The sequence below is a fragment of the Sceloporus undulatus genome, chromosome 1, assembly GCF_019175285.1.
Source record: "Sceloporus undulatus isolate JIND9_A2432 ecotype Alabama chromosome 1, SceUnd_v1.1, whole genome shotgun sequence".
NCBI lineage: Eukaryota > Metazoa > Chordata > Lepidosauria > Squamata > Phrynosomatidae > Sceloporus > Sceloporus undulatus.
The window spans coordinates 28040514-28063381 of NC_056522.1; positions in this window are offsets into that span (position 1 = coordinate 28040514).

A 22868-nucleotide genomic window follows, 5' to 3' on the forward strand; every position below is an offset into this window, starting at 1 on the left:
GCACCTTTTATTCCTGGAGCAAGTGCACCTCTTTTGTCACTGAGAAATCCCTGTTCCACAGCATGCTTGGTGCTCTTCACCATGTTCGTTTTAGGATGCTGATTGAATTCCTTTTCTGAATAGTTCACATTTACTTTGATCTAGCATGTATACCTACTACTTTTTCTGTCTTCCTCAAGAAGCTGAACCTGTATATAAGAATTATGCACAGGATTGTGAGTAAACTGCTTATGTTCTTTTAAAAGGAAGACGGTGTTTGATTCTTTTGCTGGGCTAGTTACATGTGTGGGGTGGTGGATGCTAGTTTGTTGCTGTTTCTGACCCACTGCTTCAACACTGTTTTTAACTCTGCTACAGAGATTCGCCAAATCTCAATTTTTTAAAAAACCAAATCCATCACCTGTAGTCCTTGGAACTCTCTTCCCAAAATTACACCTCTCCCTGCTGTCCTTCCATTAGTAGGTAAAGACCCTTTTCTTCTTACAGGCTTTTAAAAAAGAAGGGTTTTTTAAAAAAAAGAATGGACTTTTAAAATAATTTTGTACTGAACTGAATACTGTACTGTTCCTAACTGTCTCTTATCTATTTTAGTGTATGTTTAAATGGTTTTAATATTGCATATAGTTTAATCTCATTTTAATTATCTCTTTTGCTATGTTTTTGTCTGTATTGCTCTTTTTTTGGAGCTTCTGAGCCTCTTTCCCTGGCTTGGTATGACACAAAGCAGGGGCTTTTCAGTAGCAGCACAACACGTGTGCTATATAATGGTTGTTGAGGGTTCCCATATTAGTGGTTGGTGAACCCACACTGGATTTTAGTCCAAACTTTAAAGGAGTTATCCAAGTACTGAACCTATTTTAAAGATAGGGTTTCTCAAATGGGGCTAACATCCTGGCAACCAAAATATGTGACTTCTGCTTTTCTACATTATTATTTCCCAAAAAACAACATGGGACTTATTTTTTATGAATACTCTACATTGGATAGGATGAATAAGTATCCCAATGGGAAAAATCAGTAGATTCCTTGGGTATTATTTGTAGTTCTGTTTAGTTTTGTGGTTGGCAATATAGTTGGTAAAAAGAAGTTGTACAAGGCAAAGTGACTAAAATGCTTCATTGAGATACATGGGAGTTAAGTGATTATATTTGCTTTCAGTAATTTTGTTATTGTTATTTGTCATCAAGTTGGCTTGGACATGAATGAGAGATCTCCATGAGCTCTGCTCAACAGTAGCCCTTATTGCATTAGAGTATATATGTTTATGGTTATAAACTGCTTTGTGAGGTCTTTTTGAGATCCCTGATGTGGTGTGTGTATGTAGGAAATAAACAAATGCTCAGGCAAGGCAATGGATGGCAGTTTTTTTCTTCTTCCTACAATTGGAGAAGACATGGGAAGACACCTGTCCATTTCTGCAGGTCTGGATAGGCAGGGGATGTGATCCTGACAGCTGGCAAGATGCTCATCAAAATTCCCAAGAGAACATTTGCATCACTACATTATGATGGCATCATGTTACACCTGCTCCTGTTTCATTTAGAATTGGAAAGGTGGTGGAACCGGACAGATGCTTGCTCTTTCTTTTGGCATCCTAAAAGCATTATGTCTAGTTCTGCCATCAGTATGGATTTGGCATTAGTTGTCCTTTACTAAAACCCAGTGCTGTAACCCATGCATCATGTTAACTGACATTCATTTTAGAATGTTTTATTCTTTTGACTTAAATCCAGTAATTACTCCCAACTAAACTAGAGCCACTGAATCAATGGAACTTATGTAAATATTGAATTACCAAGTTCTCATTGATTCAATATGTCCACTTTATCAAGGACTCAAAACTAGATTTAAGCTATAGGTTGGAAGAGTCCACAAGGACCATTCAGTTTAACTCACTGCCATGCAGGAATACACAATCAAAGAACTCCCCATAGAGAGCCACCCAGCTTCCTTCCAAAGAGGGAGCCTCCACCACAATCTGTGGCAGCATATTCCACTTTTGAACAGCTCTGGAAGTTCTTCCTAAGATTTAGGTGGAATATGGTTTGAATCCATTGCTTTGTGTTCTAGTCTCTGAAGCAGCAGAAGACAAGCTTGCTCCATCCTCAATGTGAAATCCATTCAAATATTTCATGTCACCTCTTAACTTTCCCTTCTCTAGGCTAAACATACCTGGACCCCTAAGCTGCTCCTCATGGGACATGGATTCCAAGCCTTTCACCATTTTGGTTGCCTTCCTCTGGAAATGTTCCAGCTTGTCAATACCCATCTTGAATTGTTGTGACCAGAACTGGACACAGTGTTCCAGGTGAGATCTGACCAATGCAGAATAGAGTGGTACTATTACTTCCCCCTACACTTCTTTTTTATTATTTTTCTTGCAAAATATACAAACTTACATCACATAAATAACAGTACACACATCCATTAACAACCCATTCTTCCTACCTAATATACATATCCAATCTTCCTAACTAAAATGTACTTCTTTGGAACCTTTCATATTTAGTCTCTGCATTTTCCATTTTACTGTGTTTCTTTTTGCTTTCATTCCATTTGATCTGCTTGTCTTGGTAAGGATGCAGTTAAATGAGAAGATACAAGTGAGCACGTAGTGTCTTCTAAATCTTATATTCCATCACAATAAATTAACACTTTAGAATACAGATATATTTTCTTTCTTTTAAACTAGTACTTGGATGGGAGACTCCCTACGCTTCTACTGATGCAGCCTAGGCTCAGATTGTCTTTTTTTAGCTGCTGCATCACACTATTGACTCATGTTAAGCATGCATGTGTCTACGTTATGCTATGCATGTGGAGTGAATTATTTGTCATAGTGCATTGGATGTATTCTGCTGACAGTTGCAGAAACAGAGTTGTATGTGCAGTGCATTGCACACCGAATATTTCACTTTCATATTGCAGTTACACATTGTGCATTACAGTTGTGTATTATGTATCGTGTGCAGTGATTGTGCGTTACGCAACATGCAGTGTAGTTGAACATTTCACAACAGTCATTTGACATGATATTGCTCAATTTTGATATTCTGCACAGAACTTGTATAGTGCTGGTATAATGTATCTCCACATGTGGATGTTTATGCTATACTGTGCAGGTATTGTATTGTTGCTGTAATTGGGTGTTTTTTTTAAAAAAAGTATCCCATTAGTAGTGCCTGTACTAAAGATGTGCATTGATGGGAAAAGTGCAAGGAAAAGGAGGGGGAAAAATAAGGATGGGGTGGGGGGAAGCTGCTTCCTGTGATGGAGGAGCTTGGAATATAAAAGGTATTATAAAGACTGTTCATCTCATTAGGAAGAGTAAAGTGGCCTCAGGTGACAGATCCAGAAATAATATTAGAAAGCAGCGGATGACCGTGATTCAACTTTTAAAATAACACTTTTAACATAGTGGGGCACTATCTGGACATTTGATCCCAGGCACCAAAGTATCTTGAGCCTTCTGAAATGATATTTTGTGATACAACAGCATCTGTACTTATTTTTTCTCCTTCCAAACTGAAAAGTCACAATCTGAATAGAGAGAAAATTATAATGAATGATTATAATTTTCCTAGCACTTACATATTTCCAGTTGCTCCTGAATAAGTGGGCATGAGAGAAATGTGTACAAATTTTGCATTGTGTGAAGAAAGTGGGTGGAGAACATAATAATAGTGAGACCTAGGACAATCCACTGAATCGTGAGGAGATGGAAGATTAAGGGCAGATGAGAAGAAAGTACTTCTTTATACTCTATAGTAGAACTGTGGAAATCATTTCCATGAGGGATGGCTACCAGAATGGATGAAAGAGGACTGGACAAATTGATGGCAGATCTATCAGCGGTTACTAGTCATAATTAAAATTTATTCCCTCCAGTATTCCAGATTAGAGACATGTCCTGCTTGTGGGCTTTCCATGGGCCACAGGTTAAATACAGAATGCTGGACTAAACAGGCCTTTAGTATGACCCAGAATGGCTCTTCTTATGTTTTTATGCTCACTGCCACCTTCAAAAATTTAATATATGCAAAAAATTTCTCTGCAAGAAATTAATGGAGTGGTGTGAGTTGTTGGACCTAATATTTGCCCAACTGAAGAGTAGCCAACATGATATTTTGGAAAAAATCTGTTACGAGAGAACTAATTTAGTGCACCCAAAAATCATTTGCCATCAATCCAGAAGCCTTAATCTCTTCCACAAGATATCCCATTTCAGGCAGGGAGCTGTTGCATGTAATATAGTGAAATGAAATCCCATTCCATCACTGCCACACTTGGAGAAACCTTAGCTCTGTTCATTTGGCACTTGTGCAAATGGAGTGTCCAAATGCTGCCAGGTGTTGGCTATTCCAGAAAACAGCTGAAGAGAATATCTCAGCAAGAGGCTCAAAGGTTGAACTCAAAGGCTTGAGAAGGGGAAGCAAAAATCCAAAGTAAAATCAGGCAAGAAGACAAACTTGTAGTTCACGTTGTTCAAACCAATGTATAGACAACAACCAGTCCTTTTACAGCAGCTCGTAAAGCCTTTGGGGTAAATTATTTCCCCAACAGCTGTTTTAGGCAGGCACAACTTGGTTGCCATTATATAAGAGCCAGGCTTGCAAATGTTACTTTCCCCCCACAACTCTGAATCATCCTCAGTTGCCATGCTGGCTATGGTTATGGAGAATTGTCGTTTGAACAAAAGTAAACTTTCACAAGCTCTGCATAAGAGAATTGGTTCTTATTTACCTAGAATGTTCCTGCTATCCTGAAGATGATAAGTAAGAAGAGATTCTTCAGGGATCCTGGTTTTAGTCAGAGCATCTCTTAACTGGTTTCCTATGCTTAAGAACAAAGGAAATAATTGTCTGAAGGAAACCATTTTCTACTTTCTGGAGGACCTTAGTTTTCTGGCCACCCCCAATCCCCAATAATAGGCATGGCCCTGCTTATGTCCCATGCTGTCCTCTCTGGTGTCTTTGAGAGCAGCTGAAGATTCAGACCTATCTTGTTTGCTTTCCCTCCATTCCTTCTGGGAACACCTGAGCTTGCTTTTGATAAAGTCTTGATTACTGCTACAGTTTACACATGGGCAGCGGTTATACAATGTTTCAAAACTTCAACCACTTCATAATAAGGACTGACCTAGTTCAGAAAGACTCTTCCTTTCCATCGAATAATCATTTTTGGATGGGGGAAAAGTAAGACCATTTAGCTGGTCACTGGCCATTGGTGAGTCTCATGACTGAAGAAGCTCCAAAGGAATTATGCCTGATTTCTTACATGGCACCATAAGGCAAAAGTTTGGGAATGTTACTTTGGGGATTACCAGAACATCTCCCCTCGCCTTAACAGTGTAGCCAATGGGGGATTCTAGAGCATAGAAGATTTTGTGAGTTGTAGTCCTAAATGTAATTTTTCCAAGCTCTGCCCTAGAAGAGCCATTCCAGTACAGGTTTATTAGATAAGATGGGTAAAATTACATTGCCAGGGCATAGCACATTGACTGGTCAGTGTCCTGCACAGCTTCCAAGCAGATATGCATTCTTTTGAGTGGCTTTATAGTGTAGCATTGCAGGATATGCTTCATTATTTATTTATTTGCATTAGCCTCCCAGCCTGAGGCCTGCAATCAGCACAGAACAATACACATGCAAATCACTCCTGTATTCCCAGGCTCACACAGTATATATACACCCACTTTTTCCAGCCAAGCATTCTCTGAAGATGCCAGCCACAGAGGCTGGCGAAACATCAGGAAGAAAATCTTCTAGAACATGGCCACATAGCCCGAAAAACCCACAAAAAACTATGGATGCCGACCATGAAAGCCTTCGACTTCACATTTATTTATTTTGTTTGTTTGTTTGCAGGACCAAAGGCTGTTGAGTAGTGTACACTCTGAATGCATGAATCTGGTAATCTAAAAACATCTCTGGATCTTCTGCTAACTAGCTCAAAGGTGAGGAAAGTGCAACCTGTAGGCCATATGCAGGCATTGGGACCAAGCAGAAGTGTTCTTTGAAGCTCCCCCAAAACCTCCAACCCCCCTTCTCACACACACACATACACATATATTGAATTACCCCCCCCCCCCAAACAACCAGAACCAGTCCAAGATCCCTGAGAATCTTTAGTGCACCCTCAATGTGGTAGAAAATATCTGAGAATAAAATGAGGGGTTTCAAGGCAGAGAAATAGCCCCTTTGCAGTTGCCCATACCTGTGTTTTCTGATGGAAAAACTGAAGGCTCCCTTGCGGAGTTTCTGGACATGCAAAGGCAGTTCAAGAAGCTGAAAGATCTTAAGATGGCCAATGTGATGTTGCATAAACTGGAAGAACAAGTAGGCCATTTGAACTTTGCCTAAAAGATGGAAAAGCTTGTCCAGGGCTTTCAAAGCCACTCCTTAAAACTGACACACTACTGTATTTGGATCACAACTGAGATGAGAGCAGATTTGTAAATGTGGTACAATGTTCTTATGGACAGAGTGTTCTTCTGGCAGGCAGATGTTAAATTTAAGGCAGAACTAAGGGTCACTTCTGATGTGGCTTCCTCCTTTGGGGAAGGAAAAGGATTGAGGTGGAACTGTGACCTTTAACGGTGGGCTGAAACAAGACCATCCAAGGTGATCTCACTTTTCAGGATTTTCACCCACAGTACTGGCTGTTTTCCTTTCATAGTGGGTGAAGGAAGTGGCAGGTTCCTTAGATCATTACAAAAAGGCATGGTCCCAACATGCCTGAAGGAGGCTGTGGTAAGACCTGTCTTGAAAAAAAAAGCCTTCCATGGATCCTACTATACCAGATAACTAGAAGCCAGTCTCCAACGTTCCATTTTTGGGTAAGGTACTGGAATGTGTGGTTGTTTCTCAACTCCAGGGGTTCCTGGATGAGACAGATTGTCTAGATCCATGTCAGTCTGGTTTCTGGCCTGATTGTTGGTCACCTTGATGTATGACCTATGCAGGCAACTGGACAGGGGGAGTGTGTCCTTATTGATTCTGTTGGACCTCTCAGCAGCTATGGTATCTTTCTGAGTCACCACTCTGGGATGGTTTTTGGAGGTACTATTTATGCTACAGTAGGTCCATTCTTTCTTGTCTATCAGAGGGTGGTGCTGGGGGTTCTTGCTCAACTCCATGGCCTGTGGGGTACCCTATGCTTTCTAACATCTACATGAAACTTCTGGAGGAGGTTGTCCAGAGTTTTGGAGTCAGGTGTCACCAGTATGCTGATGATACCAGCTCTATCATCCCTTTCCACCAAATTTCAATGAAGTTGTTCCTGTGCTAAACCGGTATCTGGCAACTATAGTGGACTGAATAGGGGCAAACAAATTGAAGCTTAATCCAGACAAGACAGCGGTCAGTCAAAAGACAGATCTGGGAATAGGGATTCAGCCTGTATTAGATGGGATTACACTCCCCTGGAAAACTCGGAAAAGAAAACTCCTTTGTTACAACAGCTCCACCGGCTGCAGGTCCATTTCCAGGAACAATCCAAAGTGCTGGTTTTGACCTATAAAGCCATATACAGCTTGAACCCAGGTTACTTGAAGGGCCATATTTCTCTTATGAGCCCACTAGAGCATTAGGATTATCCAGAGAGGCCCTTCTCTCTGTCCTATCACGCTCTCAGCTTCACTTAGTGGGAACAAGGGACAGTGTTAGTACACCCTGCATACTCCGTGTTATATTTGGAGTCTCCATATTTTCCTGTTTTCATATCTGGGGCCAGGCATGGTCTCAAAAGGTCATAATAACCTTTGGGATACCAGGTGAATGGAGAATAGAACACCAGGTGGATGGGAACATGAGAAGGATACAGAGACCCGAACCCATATGAAGAACCAGGTAATACAAAACAAAAAACTAAAACAAAAGCTAAATGGGTCTGATTCTGGTCTCTGTGCTCCAATGCTTGAGATATTTGATGAATAACAGTATTGCTGATCCCCTCTGTGTCATAAACAGATAGAACAATATTGCCTTCTTCCTCCAATAGCCAAGGGCAAGACAGAGATTATGCTAGTGAGACTCTGGAGTCTTCGAAGGGTGTGGCTCATAGAGCCATGGAATGAAGCACCAGAGGACTTATTCCAGAAGAAGAAAGGAATTCTTACAGTTCAGGAAAGAAGCAAGTTAAGAATGGCCTGTCCTGATCTTCTGTGTCAGAAACAAGGGCTCTCCCCACATTTAAGCAGGGGAAATCTAACTTCCCTAGTATTCACACTGAAGGTCAAGGCCTGAGGAGACCCCAACTTGAATTTTGGGGTGAAGACATTAGATTGGTGGACAAAAGAGTCTGGCAGAGCTTGGGAAAAAAAATTTTTGGACAACAATTTCCTGAATCCCACAGTTGATATGACTTATAGATCTCTTCTTTCCCCACAAATGCTACAGGATCTGAAGACACATTGTGGAGCATTTGTTTCTCAAATTGTGAGGCACAGCTGTGACAAGTGGTTCCATTGACAGCATTTTATAGGGCTTTCCACATTAGTGTGTTGGAAGTGGCCCCCAAAAGAGGAGATTAAGCAGAGTCCTAAGACACTGGGATGTGCATTTCTTCAGGGCCCATTAATTGATCTGGTTGCATTGGTCAAAGATGGAGCAGCGTAGTTAGGAACTGATGTAATTCTTTCCACCTGCTTGGAAACCAAAAGTCACTTTAATAAATCAGAAGGCTGCTATACTCTGGTTTTGCTCACCTGGGCAGTTCTTTCCATGTTAATTGTTTCCAAAGTTTCCCCAAAATCTTTATAGCAAGCAGACCACTGCCTTTATCTCTCTATTCTCCTTCCTTTGCACCACCAAAGGATTCCAAGAAGAAGGGAAGCAGTTCAATTGCCATGACAATGACCTATGGAATTCTGGGATTTATGATGCTCTCTGGCTGAGGAATCTAAATGCCCTTCCCAAAACCATAAACTCCAGGATTCCATAGGATGGAACCAGGAGAGTTAAAGTGAAATAATGTGCTATAATCATGTGGTGTGAATGGGCCCCTGCTACCTGATCCTGTTGAATGGAAGGACTATTGAGTTAAGGACTGAATGTGAGAGTATTCTTATGTCAAGTTTTCTGCTGTTGTTGGGTAGCAGCTGTGACCAACAATTCAGTGGCAGCGGATTGTATACATAGCCTGTAGAAGTCCCCAGGTTCAATCCTTAGTATCTCCAAGTAAGATTAAGAAAGAATCCCATCTAAAATGAAGAGAGACTACCAGTCTGTGTTGACAACACTATGTTAGATGGACCAATATACAATAAATTTCTTGCTTAATTCCAGTGTTACTTAACTATTGTCCTTGCTCAAATGAGTCAAAATGAAACAAGCAAAGAGGGGAATAATAAAGCAATGGTACTTAACATTATTTATTCTATCACAGATAATATTGATACCAGAGTGGGCAACTATAGTAAAAGCAGGGGCCAATCTTTGCTCCCCCACACCCATGGCAGGACACTTTGCCCCAATTGAAAATTGGCTAACTATTTCAAGCAGAAGTAACCTCTGGTTGTAATTTTTTTTGGGTTTTAGAATGGGTTGGGGTGTTTTAACTTGAGTTGACACTATTGAAGTGTCGATTTATCTTTTCTCAAACAATTTTTGGGTGTGCATACTGTGCAGACATGAGATAGCACTTAATCATCCAAGCAGAGTAATCAAATTGACAAGGCAGAAGCTGAGCAACCAGTCCTATGCCCCACCCACCCACCATGGCAGAGAAAAGAAATAAGCTTCTTTGTAAAACATATAAAGTAGTTTCACTTACAGATTAATTGTTCATAATGAAATACATGGCATAACGCAGCAGAGTAAGAAAAGAAAGAAGAATGGTTGTAGGTTAGCATAATATGCAAGGGGGAAGGGTATGGGAAAAGCAAACAAACGTGAAAACTAGCAGTTAGTAAGCACAGGTGTGGGAAAGACGGTCCCAAAGTGCATGCCGCCACTAATTCTAGGGTTAGGGATGGCACACCAACCACATGGTCCCTAACTCTAGCACGGAGCGGGGGCGGACTAATGGGGTTATCCCGTGTACACGGGCACCGCCATTTTGACGTAAGCGATGTGTAGCATATACACATAGCTGTGCATTGCTTACATCATGAGTGTGCCATTGGTGTCCAAATGGCGGCTCAGAAAGAACCAAGTTTTTCTGGGTTCTTTTTACTTTAAAGGGACGCCGCATGGTTTGGCAGCTGCGGTGTCCCTCCAAAGGGAAATAGGCTGCCGGCAGGCCACCCTTTGGGGGCAGTCTGTCCCAGGCCACAGGCATCCAAAGGGTGTTAACCAAAGGTTGTTAAGCCTGAGGGCTACAAAAAAAAAAAAGAATTGGATGTTGCAGGCTGCAGGCCACACTTCCCATGCAGTACTTCATCTGCTACTACTAGAAAAAATCTTTTTGATCTACTGGGAGCTAGTTCTTGATTATTAATCAGGCATGGACAATTATGGTCCTTCAGATGTTTTGGGAGACAGTGCTCATCAGCCCTAGCCAGCATAAGCAATGGGAAGGGATAATGGGAACCACAGTGCAGCAGTATCTAGAAGGCTATAGTTGGTCATGCCTTATCAAAGGTAAGCAATCAGTTGCTAATAGAATAAAATAATTTGGTATGTAGGTAGGTAGGTATTTCCTGAGCTACCTCAAAAGATTGGAGGGCATCATAAAACTTCATAGCCACCAACATTTCACAGATGAAAACTGGGATATGTGGAGCCAAACAAGATGACCATATTTTAATTGGGTGTTGGAATGGAGCCAGCATTAGTGTTAATAAATCTCTGAAGGGAAGGCATTTTACAACTGCAGTACCACTGCAGAGAAAGCATTCTCCCATGCCTTTAAACATTTCAGAGATGAAAACTAGGACACACTTGGCTAAGCAACATCAGAATGTGGTCAAGATGGAGAAAGCTTATTGATAAAGAAGAACACAAAAACTAGGAGAAACTATAGCAGTTTGCTTTTGTCTGAATCTACAGGGAAGGGCAACATTTTAACCCCTTCTCTCCTCCTCTTCCCCCACTGAGCTAATTGAGTGTAAATTACGGCACGTTACAGACCGTCCCTTTGGGGTGGCCTGTAGGCGCTCCTTTCCCTGCTGGATTGGGGCCTCAGCTGCCAGAACGGCAGCCTCTGGGGCCCTGATCGGCCACTTTCCAGGCCGCGGGGAGGTGGCAAAAGGCCGCTTCCCTGCGGCCTGGAAAGGGGTGTCCTTGGTGGCAGCGGGGAGGAGGAGAAAGGGGCTGCTCGGCCCTTTTCTCCCTTGCATCGCTGGCGCAGCTGTCTAAAGGCTGTGCCAGTGACGCAAATCGTGGAAGGAGCTCCGTTTCGGAGCTCCTTCTAGCACCACAGAAAGGGCGCTCTATGCACTCTATGCGCTCTCGCGTGGTGCAAAGACGTCATGTCTGCGCCCCCCCCCCCGTTTGGAGGCGGTGCGTTTGTGATGTCGTAATGGTGCCCCCCGTGTGGAACGGGCGCCGCTATTTTGTACGTCCTGGGGACGTATTAGGGTTAGGTGCGTGCGTAAGGCACGCACTTTCCCTAAGCCTAGTATGTCCCCAGGACGTACTTTACGCCCGTCTGTAACGGGCCTACTTCTGCAATTTGAACTCACTTTGCAGCAGTTGAAATAAGCTGAGGACAAAAGAGAAAGTGGAAGGAAGAGAGAGAAACTGGGACATTTTAAAAGGAGCTGAAAAATGGGATGACAGAGGATTAATCAGGACTGTCCTAGACAAATCAGGATAGTTGGAGGGTATGTCTTCCCACATCCATTTTATCCTGGTCTCTATTTAAGTATGCGCATCATAAGAAACTATTTTCAGATCAAAGAAGGTGTTCTAGTTCTGTTTTTACTTGACTGTCATGTCAGTTGGTTCTTTTAGCTGACTTCTTTTGAAAATGTTCTTTTTCTTGAAGCTACTCAGCATTAAAAAAAAACCATACCAAAGACACACAAAGCACAATGCACACATTAACTATTTTTATAAACTCTACATAATTCTGGAAAAAGTAGTGCTGGACAACCCTAAAGGCATTAAGCCGGATACATCAAAGAGTGCATTACATATGGCTAGTGGATTAATGTCTGCTTTCTTGTATTAACCAATTAATGCATTTTATAATTTAGCATGCTATTAGTATGCTTTCAATGAGAGCACTACTTGCAGATAAAACAAGAGTTCTAATGGGTCAGGAAGTTTCCTCTTCTGATCTTATTAATAAAAAACATGTTTCCATGTAGTTTTTGTAAAGTGAGCTATCACAACAGCTTAGCTCAAAGGCTGGAGGATTTCATGTTACAAAACTTCAGAAGACAATGGAAGAAGCACACTGAACCTTGTCATAGTTCCAAAATGGATGCGCAGAAAAATATATCTTCCTGATATGCACCAGAGCACAAACCATACCTCAGAAGCTATATACAGAAGAAGGAACTTGCATAGGCTTAGATGAGCCCTCCCTCCTTCTCTCAAGTCCCACACCATTATCTAATAGGCGACAGCTCTGGAAAAGAGAATATGAACATATCTAGGATTTCTATGTCAGACCCTGAGATTTCACAGCCAAAACCTGAGACCTAGGGATGACCCGCTCTGATGTCACAGGAAACAGGCCCTGGTGACATTACAAGGAGCAGCCCCTGGTGAGATCATTAAGCACAATACATTAAGCATCAAACACACTTGTCCAGAGTGTGTCATTCAAATAAAGATCACCAAGGGCCCTTTCAGACTGCAGAATTATAGCACTATGATTCCACTTTAACTAGTCATGGCATCATCCTATGATATACTTGGATCTGGAGCTTAAGAAGGAGTATTTAGAATTTTCAGCCAAAGTGCTTTAGTGCCTCACAAAGCTACAAATCCAAGGAGTCCAGCATATGTTGCCATGCAGTTAAAGTGGAATCATAGTGCTTATACTTGTTAGTGTGAAAAAGCAACAAGTCTTAACTATTGAGGGAGGGAGGGGGGAAATGAATGCTTGTGCTCTCACCCCAAGATTCCTCCCTCTTGAGATTCAGGACCAGGCCATGATATCTGCATTTAGTCAACATGTATTTTCTGTTGACCCTTGCAGGGCCAGGCAAGTTATTATTTTTTAAAAAGGAATAATTGTTGTTTCTTGTTACTCAGTTTTCTTCATTTCTTCATCTCATATTTTCCAAATGCATCCAAGGACGCAGGCTCAAGTCTATGAAAGTTCATGCTACCAATGTTTTTCTTTCAGTTACTCTCAAAGATGCTCCAAGATCCCTTTGTATACTGATATTCCAGACTAACACAACTATGTCTTTGAATGGTATTTTCCTGTTACTTACTATAATCACTGTTGCATTACGTGTTAATTTTTTTCCCTTTTCTCTCCCTTTTGTATGCAAAGTTATGCTTCTGTTGTGTAATCAAACACCTGCACAATTAGTAAAACACAACTTTAAAAGAATCTCAACACAACCATATAGTATGAACACATCGAGATGAAGTGCTGTTGGTTTTGGTTTAGTCTGAGACCTGTTTTATCAATATTCACACACACACTAATTATCAAGGCAAGGAGAGATGCTGTCAAAATGATGAAAAACCATGGAAAACAACTGGAAATGAAATAATATGTGTAAAAAAAAAAGAGAGAATTCCTAATATAAATTGTGAGAGGCAATACTCTGATCTGGTCTGTGCTACAAGTCACATCTAAAGAGTGCCACAATAGTCAAAGAACATAGAAAAAGTGGAACAAATCCAGAGGTGCTTGACCAAGGATGATGAAAAGTCTGCAAATCAAGTTCCAAGGGGAATCATGAGGAAGGGCTGAAAGAGCTATGTTTAGGTTGGAGAAGAGAAGATGTGGATGACACATATAATGGCCTCCAGATATTTAAAGAGCTATCCTGAACTAGATGGAGCAGATTGGTCAGTCTCCTCTGGATATGCTGTATTTTTCCAATGTCCTTCTTATAATGAGATTCTTAGGGGCCAGGATGATACTGAACAGGTGGGCATGGCAAGTAAACAGATTTTGACTAAACTCTAGAAGAACCATTCTAACAGTAAGGACAGTGCAACAACATTACAGACTGCCAGAGAAAATAATAGGTTCTCTTTCATTACGGGAGTTCACTATGGAAAGCCCTTTGTCCAGGACAATGCAGATGAAGTTTCCAAGAGGATGAAATAGATGACCTCCCAGATAACTTCCATCTTTGTTTCTGTTTCATAAATAAGGGCTGGTAATTCAGTATTCTGAAAGCAAGCATGGTGTAGTAGTTTGATCATTGGACTAGGATTCTGGAGATCAGGGTTCAAATCCCCAGTCAGCCATGGAAATCCACTGGGTGCCCTTGGGCAAGTCGTATGCTCTGAGCCTCATCCCAGACAGATGGTTTCCTCAGAGGAAGACAAATGCAGATCCCCGCAAAATAATAATAATAATAATCATCATCATCATCATCATCATCTTGCTTAGAAACCCTCATGATAGGCTCACCTTAGGGTCACCATAAGATGGAAATGATTTGAAGGCACACAGCAACAACAATTTACCAATCTAATGCTGTTCCACTAAAACCTTTTGTGTGACAGCAGAATGATGGCAGATAACCTGTGCTTTATTGGGAAGGAAGTTCCATGTGTGTTTATTAAAGACCCAAATACCAGCACCTAAAAACAAATCTTTGCCAATGCACTTGAAGATGACATCAACTATTTCCAAGGAGGTTTGGATTTTCTTTGCAAGCCACATTCAGCGCATGGCTGCAAAAATGATGCAGCTACAGAGACATCAGTGTCATTTGAGCCTGATGTATCATCCCCATTCAGCCTGTACAATCTGTCATAGGCATCTTCCTTCAATTCCCAAGTGCTAAAGATTAGGGGGATATTGGCCTCAATCCAAACAGTGGTTGATTAATCACAACCTCTTTGACCCAGTGACTGATCATTGGGTTAAAAAATGTTCTCATTATCTAAATGGAGAACTGAGGTGCCCAGCAGCTCTTAAGCCAATCATCCGCTGCATATTTATAAACAACCCTGGAAGATGGACTCCATGGTTTATAGTGAAAAGATCCATCATTCATTTTTATCCATCCTACCTGCTTTTAGTGAAGCTACTCACAGAGTCAGGTTTTAGGAAGGCTTAATGACTCAAGTGCCTTATACGCTTTTAAGACTTACACTAAGGTACACATCCCAGCCAGTGTAGTAATGCACAGTATCTGGAAGAAATGTAAATGTGTGTTAATATCTCAGAGCTTCTCAGCCAATTAACGGGGGAAAAGAGCTATATCTTAAAGGTAAAGTCCCATAGACACTAACCAGAACTTGGAACATTCTTTTTGGGAGGGAGGTAGATGTGTAGCTTCCAAAATCTTTCAGTTGTACTTGTAGGCAAAAAGTAACTTTTCCAAGTGTTGCATATTCAAGTCCCATTTAACAGAGTAGGTTGCAGAGAGGTTCATGGGCAACAGGCTCTGAGTATGTGTGCAGCTAATGGATTGTATTTTTCTCATGCCTGACCTAGTCCAGCCTCTTGGTCAATGCAGCCTCTGAAATACAGGATGCAGTTGATGCCTCTCTCTCAAATAACCTGCCATCTCCCAAGGCAGCCTGTCCTGTTCTCACAGATGGAAAGTTACTTTTAATGTTGAGCTGCAGTTTCTGCTCACTGGGTCTAACATAGGCTCCAGTCCAAAGAGTCCCCATTCCCTCTGCCCCCAAACCCACAAACCTTTAGCCCCAAACACTACCCACCCTCCACATGTTCTGGAGATTTACAGGTTTCTAGGAGGAAAGGATCTTAAAATCATAGAATCATAGAGCTGGACATGTAGGAAGACACAAAGCACCCCAGACAGATGGCATCTGTTTAAAAACTTCCAAAGAAGGAGACTCCTCCACACTCAGAGACAATCCACTGTCAAACAGTCCTTACCATCAACAAGTTCTTCCTAATATTTAGGCGGAATCTCTTCTGCATTGTGTTATGTATGCAGGCATTACCCAGCATCCTCAGTCAGAAAAATGGAGCCCAACATGGATCCAAGCCACTTCTGGTATTAGTTTTTATTATTTTATTTTTATAATTTTAACGGCATTGCATTTATGGCCCTATTATGGCTTGTGAAGGATCCTGGAGACTTAAATTTGCTCTTCCTTAGCTTTGTAAAGTTGGCCACTGGTGGACTAGTGAAGAAAGTACTAAATAGCATGTTAAAATCAGAAAATGGCAAGGAGACAAGCTCCATGTGGTCTAAGATGGTCAACTCTTTATTTGTTTAAAATTTTGGCCTCAGTGAGCAAGGCCTTCTTCAAGGGCTTTCAGCACAAGTCATTCAATAGTTCCATGTTTTGGAGAGTGTTTCAGTTCCAGTGAATTCTGCTGAAGGCTCCTGAGCAAGGCCTTTTCTCACTGAGAGCGAAAAGTGTTAGGCTTTCTAAACAAATAGTTGACCATCTGAGAGCGTGTGGAGCTTGTCTCCTAACTATTCACTAGTGGACTATACCATCTCTAATTTCCCTTCCAACTCTACAGTTCTACAGTTAGATGTCAGTGGGTTATACCCAGGAAAAAAAAGTTCGGTGGATGGAAGGGATCAGGAGGAGGCCTTTAATCAAGCATAATATTTCTCCTGGCTAAACCAAGGTGGAGGTGATATTTACAGAATCCCTGCTCTACCTGAGGTCCTCTAGATCACTCCAAAATCTGCTCCAGAGGACTGGTGAATCCTCCATAACACTGAGGAAGGTAACAGCAGGGGCTACAGAGGATGAGGGAAATGATCAGAGAACACTTTTTCAAGCAAAGGAAGAAATCTTAGCAGGACTCTATTCAAGGAAGACACCCAAAGGGCAGAAATGAAGTTGAATCCAACCTGTTATAATTTAATAGATCAATGAAAGCAAATCAGAAGCCTCAAACTTGGTTACATAATCATTTTAAATGTTTAGGGTTTTTTTTTCCCATTATTTTTCCATTCTGGCTGGGGACATCTGAGTGTGTAGTCCAAAAAAGACATTCCTCCAAGTTCTGTTTCTTTCTTGGGAATAAATTTTGCTGAATTCAGTGGGGTGTTATTCACAAATAAGAATATGTGAGATACAACCTCCATCACTAACACTGTAGTCTGATCACATGTAAGGGTTGTTTCATTTCTAAGTATTTTTAGAAAATTCTTAAGAGCATGCAAAGAATTAATAGCAATATGATAAGAAAAATATTATACATCTGTTAAGAGGAGAATACATAAATAAAAATATCGCCCAGACATGAATAATCCGGGCTTCCTAAAGCCAGGGTTTCATTTAAACAATATGTATAAGGCTGTAGTTAACAATCTGGCCATATATTTTAAAAAGAGTGGGAAAAAAAGGTTTGTTTTGTCTTTTTTTAAAAAGGACAACAACAATGTGATCCTACTATTTAAAATATAAAAATATTGTAATATATCTATAGCCTGAGTCCTGTTGGGTATGCCCAATAGGAATAGTCCCACTAAATCCATTATTATTAATGAATGAACACATAAACAATTCTCACTGAGTCAGTGGGTTTATTCTAGTTGAGACAAACAGTAGGATTCAGACGTACTGATCTAAATCTAAATTTTGGTCTAAATTTTGACTAGGGTTGACCCATTGAATTTATGGTCCTTACGTAGATGTTGATTTATCAAATTCAATGGACAGTGTAGCATAGTGGTTTGAATGCTGGACTCTGCAGACAAAGGTCGAATCCCAGCACTGCCATGGAAACCCACTGGGTGACTTGAGGAAAGTCTTACTCTTTCAGCCTCAGAGGATGCCAATGGTAAATCCCCTCTGAAGAAACTTGCCAAGAAAACTCCATGATAGGATTGCCTTAGGCTAGGGTCACCATAAGTCAGAAATGAATTTGAAAGCATACAAAAACAAATGTAGCACAATGGTTAGAGTGCTGGACTGCAACTCTGTGGACCAGAGTTCAAATTACTGCTTGGCCATAAAAACCCACTGGGAGACCGTGGATAAGTCATGCACTCTCAGATATCAGAAAACCCTGTGATAGGTTCATCTTAGGGTCATCACAAGTTGGAAATAACTTGAGGGCATACCACCACCACCACGGAGATGATCACACAGGGACTGGGTAAGGATGGGATCGCTCCCCCATCCTTATCCCATCTTTGACTGTGATCCTGCGAAAGGCTTTCAGATTGCAGCACTATTGTCCCATTATTGAAGCAGCACTGCATTAACGCGAACTGACTTTAATGCAAAATGCTGGGCATCAACGATGGGACAACGGCAGGATCTGTGTGACGTTATTTGAATTTCTGGATGGGATAATGTCCGGATAAGTGTGACATCATATGTAAATCTTCTCACAATCATGCTATGAGAATGGGAAAATGACGGGACAAGGACGTTTCATCCCCCATCTGATAATTTCCCACAACAGCAATCTAATTATAACTACCAATTTGTTTTAAGCTTCTGTCTTCAGAAAAGCCCTCAGGAGGGTTATACATTTTAGATCATTTTACAGAACTACTGCTCAAAGGTCTGTGAAAGAGCAGAGGCAGGTGATGGCTCCCCTTCATTGGAGTGATGAATCCACTCTTCCTTTTAGTCCAGAATTTAAAATAGCTATGCAAGGTGCTGACTTCTTTTTCCAAAATAGTTTTGGTATCTTGGATAACTCCTTTAAAATTAAGATTAAAACTCAGAGTGGATTCATCACCACATGTATCTATCTATACCAGTGGTTCTCAACCTTCCTAATGCCGTGACCCTTTAATACAGTTCCTCATGTTGTGGTGACCCCCAACCATAAAATTGTGCTGTCTTGGTTCCTAAGACCATTGGAAATATGTGTTTTCCAATGGTTAGATGCCCCCTGTGAAAGGGTCATTCAACCCCCAAAGGGTTGCAACCCACAGGTTGAGAATTGCTGATCTATATGATGATGATGATCTTGATCATATTGGTAGTACCAAACTAGAATAGACTAATGGAATCAATGGGATTAACGTAGGTGCTGGTTCACCATTCAAAAATTGATTCAATGAGTCTACTCTAGTTGTATGCTACCAAGATGACACAGTTTGTAGCAGCTGTCATCTAAATGGCATGTGCCCTCATATGAAGCTGTCAAAAGCTTAACCTGTTACTGTTTTTCCAGGTCTACACCATTTCAAGGTCAGGAGTGTGGTATTGACTACTAGAAACAAGGCTTTTTCTTTGAGTGGAGCTCAGAGAGATATTCTTAACATAAATTGATATAATAACTTGCTGAAACTTGCTAAGATCATCATTGCTCTGGCACTGATCTGCTTAGGCCTCATTATTCAGCAGGGATACTCTGCTATCCTTACCAAAATTCATCTGCACCCAATAGGACACATGTTGTGAGCAGACTAGCTTGCACAGGAAAAATACAATTAATACTTTAAATGTAATTTTATAAAATCAAGCAGAGCAAATATAAAAGCAGTATAGGCATACCTCAGTTGCAACGCCTCTAACAAAGAAGCTCAATTTTACAAAGTCTTTTTTGCCCACCCTAACCTCTTTCTTGCTGGAATTTGTTTCAGAACAACTGGAGAAACACAGACGTTCAGGTGCCAGACTGCAGCAGCATGCCTACAGTGAACAATGGAATAAAGCTTGAACTGGGAAAGAATGTGATACTCAGTGTTGTCAATATGCCTCAAAGATATTCCCTGGAATGTTTTACCAAAATCCAAAATCCCCAGAATTCTCCAATATTTACTGGAATATTCAGTCAAAATCCCCAGAAAGAAACTGATTAAATTTCCCTGGAAATTGGCAATGCTGGTGATACTCCAATCCTATTCTAGTTGTCTGTGCCTGCCTACAATAGGCAAAGGAACTTCAGCTGCCTCTAGAATATCTTACTGAACATTGTTGTTGTTGTTGTTGTTGTTGTTGTTGTGTGCCTTCAAATAATTTCTGACTTAAGGCAACCCTAAGGCAAGCCTATCACTGGATTTTCTTGGGCTGAGAGACTGTGAGTTGCTTAAGGTTTCCATGTGGGTTTCCATATCCAAACAGGGAATTGAATCCCCAGAGTCCTAGTATTATGCTCAAACAACTACACCCCACTGAGTCTCTCCTGAGCATTAGTGAATACCAAAACAGAATGAAAGGGGGAAAGTGAATTGGTTTGCCTCTACCCCAGCATGTTAAAAAGCATATTTTGGATACCAAAACAGAAATCAGAGGGTGGTGAAAGAAAAAGTTATTCCTGGATGAATTTTGGAAGAAGTTGTCAAGTAATTGTAGAAGGTTTAATATATTAAATATACTTCTAAAAGCAGAGAATCTGGAGAATTTAGACAAAATAATTGTCAGATGCTGGGTGACCTTGGGCAAGTCACAGTCTCTCAGCCTCAGAGGATGGCAATGGTATCTGAAGAAACCTACCAAGAAAACCCTTAGATGGGTTTGCCTTAGGGTCACCATAAGGTTAAAAAAATGACTTGGGGGCACACAACAACAACAACAAACTTATCAGATGAAGTTCCTGTGTGAAAGAGTTTTCCATAATCAGCATCATAAAAAGTCCCTTTCGCCTATTGCCATCCAGGCAGGTCCAGGCAGAGAATCCTGTTCCAGGTACTCTGGTTCCAAACCATAAAGGACTTTTTTAAAAGTTAAAACTAGCACAATTATTAGGAAGCAATGCTGCTGATAAAGCACTCTCATAACAGGATTGCCTCACTTGATCCCAGTTAGCAATCATGCAGCTGTGTTTTGAACCATCTGGTTCCAAATTTCACACAGTTCCCAAAGACAGTTTTGTGTATAATGCATTACAGTAGTCCGAGGGTACAACTGCATTGGGATTTGTAATTTTGTGAGGTACCACACCCTTTGGCAGAGAAGGCTAAAGACCTTGTAAAACTACAAATCCGGTGATTCCATAAGATTTAGCTCCAGAACTAAAAGTGATGTCAAACTGCAATATTTCTACAGTATAGATGTACCCTACTTTGGAGGTTGCCAACACATGGACAAGTGAGCCCAAGGTGTGCCTGTTCAAGCAAGATCATAGTGTAAAGTGATTAAAAAAATAACTCTGTACTACTGTTAGGAAGGATCGAATTAGGGGAATTTAATTAGCTCAAATATTACAAGAGGCATGTCCTAACAACGCACGCAGAGGGGTCATGTCCCTATGGTCATCTAGTCCAACCCCAAGAAACAGAGACTCGGATGCCAAAGGAGGTGCAATTAAAATATAAACATTTATTAAAGCCACACAACAAAAGGGATCACACACGCACACACACATTCAATACTAAAGAAAGGGAGCGGTGAGTTTGGGAGTAAAGGAGAAAGGATAGAGGCACCGTTGGGATAATTACCTTAGGAGTCTTCTCCAAAGCGACGGATGCGAGGGATGGTGGATGGTGAGACACGGCCGCGGGAACGGGGAAAGAAAGCGGCGACCGCGGTGGCTTAAGAGCTGAGTTCCGGCAGGCAAAGCTAACAAGAGGCCCGGTGACAGTGAGCTTGGCTTCGCTCAAGTGATTTCAGCAGAGCAAAATGCTCAGGGAATGCAAGCTCGGAGCAGGATGCTCTACAAGCAAGGAACTCAGGCTTGGAACTGAATCTACAAGCCCAAGGAAGGGCTGGAAGTGGGGTCCTTTTGTACCCCTAAACATAATCTCAGGCTATGGCAGCCTGGTGAACAAAGGCTTGATGACTCTATCTTTGTTTAAGTTGAAACTTACACAATGGATACACAAAGAAGAGGTCTAGCACTTTTCAGGAGGGGACAAATATCTTGATGGCTGAGCCGTTAACTCAATCACTGGCTCTCAAAAGGAGAAGGCTACTGCCATTGTCTTCCTGCTTTGGGCAGCTTGCGAAACTAATCTGGCAACTCCCAAAACTGCTTGCTGAAAGATTTGAAATCTACCTTTTTTCCTGGGAACAAGCCTAGCAAGACTGCTGGCTATGTGGTCAGCTCACTCTTAGGGTAATGGCGGCTAGCGATGGGGTCAGTCAGGGGTCATAGATTCAGATCGCATGGCACCCAAAATTTATATAAAACCAAACTTGGTAACACTGCAAAGCTTACTTGTGCCAAAAATAGATTTTAAAACACTGAAAATCCCAGTCCTTCAAGGTGAATGCAAGTTAATCTGAAACAAAATGAATGCTACTTACCTGGGTAGGCAAATCACCAACTTGACATCCTGTCTCATTTAGATCGCATTTTGGTATATTGACCCTTATTCAGCCCATCCAGTACTGTGTCTGGGCATGGATTTAGCATTCTTTCACAGCCTCAGCTGGACTCAGTGGAAAGGGAAAGGAAAGCTGTTGGGTTGCAACTATCCCTTCAACAGTGTGTGTGTGTGTGTGTGTGTGTGTGTGTGTGTGTGTTTACTGAAAGAACATTTCTGAAAACTGCTCCCTCATTCTTAGGAGGTTCAACTGCTTACTTTAAGGAAAAGTCTCAGGTCTGGAATTTATGTAAGGGCAGATAATCTGCTGTTACTTCAACTTCACTGATTTGAACTTTTCCATGTTTGCAAGTGAAATCACATTGACCCCACATGCTGTATCAGGTTCTGGAACTTATTATCTCTCTGTTAGGTTCAGATGGCTTTCAGATAAGAGTAATTCAATTAGACATCTCAGTAATTATGAATGGGTACTTATGCATGCCACAGTAGGGGGCCATGTCTACAAGCTAGAAGTCTACACATTTGCTTAAGCCCATCCTGCCCTGAAAGATTCCATGCTTTGTGTTTCCATCTGCTGGTTTTCTTTTCAAGGTTTCCCATGCTTGAGGGTCCACAATTTCATGTTAGCTTAGCTAGAAATAACTCTCCCTGGATG